Below are 7,500 nucleotides of genomic sequence, written 5' to 3'. Positions count from 1 at the left end.
AACGGGAATGGAAGGGAAGAAAAACAGCGAAGGTAACGAGGAAGGGAAATGAGGGAGAAAGGATAGAGAGGGGAGGGAAGGAGGGAAATGGGGCGGGGAGGATAAATGAGAGGCAGGAGGAAGAGAAAGGAGGATTAAAGGTTGACAAAGTTATGGGAAGTTTAAGTCTTGCCAGGAAATTTTAAAAGTGTGAGTATGTGTAGTAAAAGTAGTAGTAGTAGTAGTAGTAGTAGTAGTGGTAGTAAAAGTAGTAGTTATTGTTGTGTTTGGGGATATGTAGGTGAGGAATAAGAGGATGAGGAGTTGTTTTAGTTGTTATAATGATAATAAAGGTTAAAATTAGACAAGAATAAGATAAAAAACAATGATTATAAATATAGGAGGAAGAAAAAGGGATACAGGTGAAGAGAAAGGAGAGAGATCAGGAAAAGAAGACGGAGAGCGAGGAGGAAGTGGAGAGGAGGAGCAGAAATATGAGGAGGTAGAATAGGAATAATGGGAAGAGGGAAACAAATTAGGATGCCATTATTAGGATATATACCTGATCCCGTTTTTACAGAGCTCGTTTTTCATCCTATTTACTTAATGACGGGCTTATCATTATTTTTTTAAGCAGCTATTACTAATGACACAAATCTGACCCCTCCACGTGATACGACCGTCCCTTTTTATTTTGATTGAATTTTTTCTGTATATTTTTTTTTGTTATATTTTGTGATTCTTTGCTAATGAACTAATAGTATTTCGTTGTATTTTGCAGACTCTTTACAAATAAGCTAATAATCTTTTTTTATAATTATTTCGTAGGTTTTTTTTTTTTTACTAATATATTTTTCCGTTTTATTTTGCGGATTTTGTACTAATCAACAATTTTTCCTTTTCTTGTTTTGCGGCCTCTGTACTAATAACCTAATTGCCTTCTTTCATTTTGCGGTTTTCTATAATATTTAACTGAGGGGGGACTTCCAAAGATGCTACAGATGTACAGAGGGCAGCACTTCGTCGTATCGGTCCTTCTATCTTTCTATCCTTCTTAGGGGCAGTGTATAGCGGGGATTTTTCTCATTATTACTTTTTATTTACCCTTGAGTTGCTTCCTTTGCTGTAAAAAAGATCCATATGAAACTGGCGAATTTGCTCCAGAAAGAACTGCGTAATGTTTTCAAAGTGCTGCCGTCTTTTGTCAACTTTATTGGGTTCATATTTTGTGGTTTTGTGTTATCGTTTTTACCGCTTATTTCTTATGTTTCTCTAATGATTTACGGTCTTGTTATTTTTGTCTTGCCAGCACCTTAGTTTTCTTTTTCCAGTCATTCGTTTTCTAGCTGTGCCTCATTTTTCTTATACATTCTTAGTTTTACCGAGGTTGCGTTATTTTTCTTCATCACGGTACTTTAACTTGTTTCTATATCATCCTTTCATTGTGGTTTTCTTAATTCCTCCTCATCTCGCTTGCCTCCATTATGTGACTATTATATCCTCAGTTCCTCTCTCGTTCGTTTGACGCCGCTTTCTCTGCATTCTAAATTTCTCTCCCTTTTCCGGAACATTATCCCTCTCTATTTTCCTCCTACTAATGTGTTTTCCGTTCATGTTAACACACACACACACACACACACACACACACACACACACACACACACACACACACACACACACATTTATATATTCCCTCCCTTAAAAATACATTTACTACGACTAATTTTCTCTACGGATTCTGATCACCATTTTTCATTTAAACCAAAGTGAATCTCTCTCTCTCTCTCTCTCTCTCTCTCTCTCTCTCTCTCTCTCTCTCTCTCTCTCTCTCTCTCTCTCTCTCTCTCTCTCTCTCTCTCTCTCTCTCTCTCTCTCTCTCTCTCTCTCTCTCTCTCTCTCTCTCTCTCTCTCTCTCTCTCTCTCTCTCTCTCTCTCTCTCTCTCTCTCTCTCTCTCTCTCTCTCTCTCTCTCTCTCTCTCTCTCTCTCTCTCTCTCTCTCTCTCTCTCTCTCTCTCTCTCTCTCTCTCTCTCTCTCTCTCTCTCTCTCTCTCTCTCTCTCTCTCTCTCTCTCTCTCTCTCTCTCTCTCTCTCTCTCTCTCTCTCTCTCTCTCTCTCTCTCTCTCTCTCTCTCTCTCTCTCCTGCTCGCTTGCTCACCAGCAAACAAACAAACATCATAACTTCAAGAATGATAAAAGCCTATTGGCCCACAAATTTTACACACACACACACACACACATACACACACACACACACACACACACACACACACACACACACACACACACACACACACACACACACACACACACACACACACACACACACACACACACACACACACACACACACACACACACACACACACACACACACACACACTAATGAAACCCTATTGTCCACTTATTTATGGCAAGAGGAAATAATCCATGGGCGTCCAAAGAGTCTATAGACGGTGGGACAAAATTGCATTAGGGAAATTATCCTCATTTTCTCCATTCTGACCCTTTTGTGGCCTCGCGTCATTGTTGGTGGGCCGCGTATTTACTGACTGACCTGAGTTGATAGGGGCACGATTAATTGAAATACGGGTGACAATGGGTTAGCAGTAGTAGTAGTAGTAGTAGTAGTAGTAGCTGTTATTGATGTTGTCGTAGTGGTGATTGCAACAGTAGTAGTAGTAATAGTAGTCCTCGTAGTAGTAGTAGTAGTAGTAGTAGTAGTCATAATAGTAATAGGAGTTTGAGTACTAGCAAAATAATCACTAGCACCAAAAACGCTATTAGTAGAACCAGTTGATTTTGTTTTTTTATGTTCATTTAGTATTGTTGCCGCTATTATTTTCTGTCATTGGTCTTGTTTATTCTTGATTTTACCATTCTAATAGTTCCTTTCCGTTACCTTATTGTTGCCTTCCTTGTTATCCTTATTGACGGCAAACTTAAGAAGACTTAGTTGCTGTAATCTCTTGTTGGCATAATTAACATGTCGCTGCTGGTGTTCCGTCGCTAAAGCCACCGTTACAGTTCCCTTTATACTCGCCTTACGGTCACAGGTAACGAGACACAATGGCCACGTACGCCTAATTGGACATATTATAGAGGCGTACAGGTAAATGGAGGTAGGCGAGGAGAGGCATAGGTGAAGGAGGTTGTTTTTGTTAGCGGCTAAACTTTCGGCGTCTACTGATTGGCGTTTGGCTTTGATGACGTCACGGAATACCTCGTCTGTGATTGGTTGGTCGTGAAGGGGATGCTGATTGTGTAGATGTGGTGGATGGATGAAAGTTTATAGAGCTGGTTTTGTTTTTTGTTATATTGGGTTGGATTGTTAAGTTTATGTCTTGAGAGAGAGAGAGAGGCCTACACACACACACACACACACACACACACACACACACACACACACACACACACACACACACACACACACACACACACACACACACACACACACACACACACACACACACACACACACACACACACACACGTAGAAGCCGTCTCATTTACACAAGCAAACACACACTTGATCACAGGGGCACGATCAAACAATGCGTCACGCGTACGCACAAACACACACTCTCTCTCTCTCTCTCTCTCTCTCTCTCTCTCTCTCTCTCTCTCTCTCTCTCTCTCTCTCTCTCTCTCTCTCTCTCTCTCTCTCTCTCTCTCTCTCTCTCTCTCTCTCTCTCTCTCTCTCTCTCTCTCTCTCTCTCTCTCTCTCTCTCTCTCTCTCTCTCTCACACACACACAAACATATTTTGCATACTCATGTTCTCCTTTTAAGGGTGACTCCTTTTGAGACATTCGGGGAGAGAGAGGAGAGAAGAATTTACAGAAATGCACATCGCAAAGTTTTCCGTGTAATTATAATATTATGTCCCTAGATTTTAGAAATGTTTATTCAATTTTGTGCCTAAATATTCATGAGATATTAAACAGAGAGAGAGCGTTGCAAAGGTCGTAGTAATACTTGTATATATTCACTAAAGGCCAATGGAAGTCAAAATGGACAATGTTACTCCGAATTACTCGCTCCCCGTTTCACATCGCCTCGCCCCGTGTTCCAAAGCGTTTGATGCGACGAATGTGAATGTTCCTCCGTGTACCGTGTGCGTTTATGTAGATGTATGTATGCATGAATGTAGTTATGTTTGCATGTATGTGTATATGTATGAGTTGAGTGATTGTATGCTTATATATGCAACCTATAGTGTATGTAAGTATGTGTGAATGAATGTTTTAATGTATGTATGTGGCCTATATAGTGAGTTAGTATTTAGGTATGCTTTCTCTCTCTCTCTCTCTCTCTCTCTCTCTCTCTCTCTCTCTCTCTCTCTCTCTCTCTCTCTCTCTCTCTCTCTCTCTCTCTCTCTCTCTCTCTCTCTCTCTCTCTCTCTCTCTCTCTCTCTCTCTATCTCTCTCTCTCTCTCTCTCTCTCTCTCTCTCTCTCTCTCTCTCTATCTCTCTCTCTCTCTCTCTCTCTCTCTCTCTCTCTCTCTCTCTCTCTCTCTCTCTCTCTCTCTCTCTGTTTGGTTATGTATCTAGCAATGTATGTATGCAGTTGAGTTTTTCGATGTAATCAATTTAAAGCGTGTATGTGTGTGTGTGTGTGTGTGTGTGTGTGTGTGTGTGTGTGTGTGTTTCTCTCATGCTTGCTGTTTAATTACTTTTGCGCCATCAAAATATATATACACGCACGCACATTTAAGTTAATAGGAAAAATTATACATGCAGATGACGATTTTGCAAACTTCAGTATTTTTGTTTTGGTTTTCCTGCAGTATCCCACCCACTCACTTTATACCCACTTAAAACTCCTACATAATTTACTTATTCACAACATTTTTTTCATCTTTTCACACTCTTTTTCTCAGCATCATTTTCTTTCTTTTCCTTATTCCTCGCTGACCCCCAAAAATACATATCGTGCTCTGCCCTTATCGTGCATTTTCTCTATCTATTCCTCTTTTTTCACTCACAGTTACTTCCTCACATTATATTCTCATTCACTCTCCTTCATTCCTCTTCAAAACTCCTTCCTGTCTTTTTTCTGATCATCCTCTTTCGTCTTTTCTTCTCCTACTATTTATACGCCTCCTCGTCCTCCTAATCCTAAGGTACCTCAAAGATAAAAAAAATTACCTTCATCTCCTTTCCATTTCACCGTAGCCCTCACCTCTCCTTTCCTCCCTTACACTATTCCATTCCCTCTTCCTCCCTTCCCTGTCTCCCTGCTTGCCCATGCACCTTATTTCCCTTAACCACCGCCCTCCACCTCGCTACCCTCTTTTTCCATAACCTCCCACCTCGCTATAATTAATTCCCCATCCCATACATCTGTTTTCTCTCCTCCCATTTCTCCCACTACCCCCACCACCGCCTACACATCACCTCCCACCCCGACCCCCAACCTAGTTTTATTTCAAGGGGGCAGACATAAATCGTAGCAATTGCCAAGTTTTTTAGTCATTTTAATCAGCTTTAGCGAAACGAATGGGATAAGGCAGAAAATATGATGCTTTGCCGCAAGAGTTGTGACACTACGGTGGTGGTGGTGGTGGTGTGAGGGTGATGTTGGTTCTTATGGTTATAGAGATAGTGATGGTGAATGTGGTGGTAGTGGTGCTGGTGGTGGTTGTGGTGGTTGTAGTAGTAGTAGTAGTAGTAGTAGTAATGGTAGCAGTAGTGGTAGACCATTCTTTTGTGCTTATTGATATTGCGGAGATTTTAAAAGTGATAAAAGCCTAAAATATCTGGAATTGAAATCTAATGGACTCTCTCTCTCTCTCTCTCTCTCTCTCTCTCTCTCTCTCTCTCTCTCTCTCTCTCTCTCTCTCTCTCTCTCTCTCTCTCTCTCTCTCTCTCTCTCTCTCTCTCTCTCTCTCTCTCTCTCTCTCTCTCTCTCTCTCTCTCTCTCTCTCTCTCTCTCTCTCTCTCTCTCTCTCTCTCTCTCTCTCTCTCTCTCTCTCTCTCTCTCATCTTTTTCTATCGTTATAGCATGGACTAATTAATTTTTCTATTGTCCATTCCTTCCATTCTTCCTCTTCGCCTTTTTTCATTTCTTTCTTCGTGTGTGTGTGTGTGTGTGTGTGTGTGTGTGTGTGTGTGTGTGTGTGTGTGTGTGTGTGTGTGTCGTAGTTTGATAAAGGCTTGAATGGCAGGTGTGAGAGATAACCAAGTAATTCAATAAATCCCGTAGAGAGAGAGAGAGAGAGAGAATGTGACAGAATCCTTCAAATATTGCTTGGTTCATCAGTTTTACAGCGTGTCATATCTCTCTCTCTCTCTCTCTCTCTCTCTCTCTCTCTCTCTCTCTCTCTCTCTCTCTCTCTCTCTCTCTCTCTCTCTCTCTCTCGCTATCTCTCTCTCTCTCTCTCTCTCTCTCTCTCTCTCTCTCTCTCAAGTGAAAAAGGATTTATTTTTAGGTTAGTGGTCTTACGGTCGTTCTAAGAGAGGAGGAGGAGGAGGAGGAGGAGGACTGTGAATGACTACTCACTTTTGTCTGATTGCATGTTCAACTTTTTGGGGCATAAGAGAGAGAGAAGAAGAGAACATATCCCGATTCTGCGTCTTTGATATTCACATTCCTTTTTTTGTTTACATTTTTGGTTTGATGTTTGACAATTTTCATTTTTGCGATTCGCTTTTTCCATCGGCGTTCCTGTCTTGCCGTTCACGAAAAAGGTTCACTAGTCCACATTTCTCTCTTTTTTTGTTCCTTTTTCGTTTGTATTAATTTATATGAAGTCAAGATTCGTATTTTTGTTGCGTACTCCTTATTTACTTTTGCATCTGTTTAAGTTCAGTGTTATACATATATTTTTTTAGTATATGCTGTCTTGTTCCTTCTTTACAAACACACACACACAAAAAAAAATCTAACATACACGTAGATATTAGTAACCTCTCAGTTTATCTTTACTATTACTTAACTTTTTCATTATTGAACTCTTGGAACCCTGATTTTTATTTTCCTTTTTTTATCTCCATTATCTCCTGTCTTTTGTTCCTTTTATGGGAAGATTATATGACCAGGGGAGGAGGAAGAAAAAGCGGATGATTAAAAGGAGTAACGAGAGGAGGAGGAGGAAGGGGAAGGGGAAGATGAGGAATAGAGGAGGAGGAGGAGATGATGGTAATCCTTGAAGATAACACAAGGATTTAACAGGATAATTAATCACATACCATCCCTCTTCTCCCCTTCTCTTCTTCCTCTTCTTCTCCTTCTACCTCTGCATCTCTTCCTCCTTCTCCTTCTCCTGCTGCTCCACTACCCTCTACTTCATCTCACCTTCCTCCTCTTTATTTTCATCTTTTTCAACATCCTATTTTTCAAACTTTTCGCCATTATCTTCTTTCCAGTCCTCTTGTTGCGCTTCTGCTCATCGCCACCCCTTCTTATTTTTTTTACTTTTATTTTTAATTTATTTTCTTTTGTTTATCTATCCTCATTCTTTCTCCTCTCCGATTTTGTCTACCTCCTCATTCTCCTCCTGGTTTTCCCTTGTTCATGTGCCT

Source organism: Eriocheir sinensis, chromosome 17 (genome assembly GCF_024679095.1).
Source record: "Eriocheir sinensis breed Jianghai 21 chromosome 17, ASM2467909v1, whole genome shotgun sequence".
NCBI lineage: Eukaryota > Metazoa > Arthropoda > Malacostraca > Decapoda > Varunidae > Eriocheir > Eriocheir sinensis.
This window is presented reverse-complemented; position numbering follows the sequence as displayed.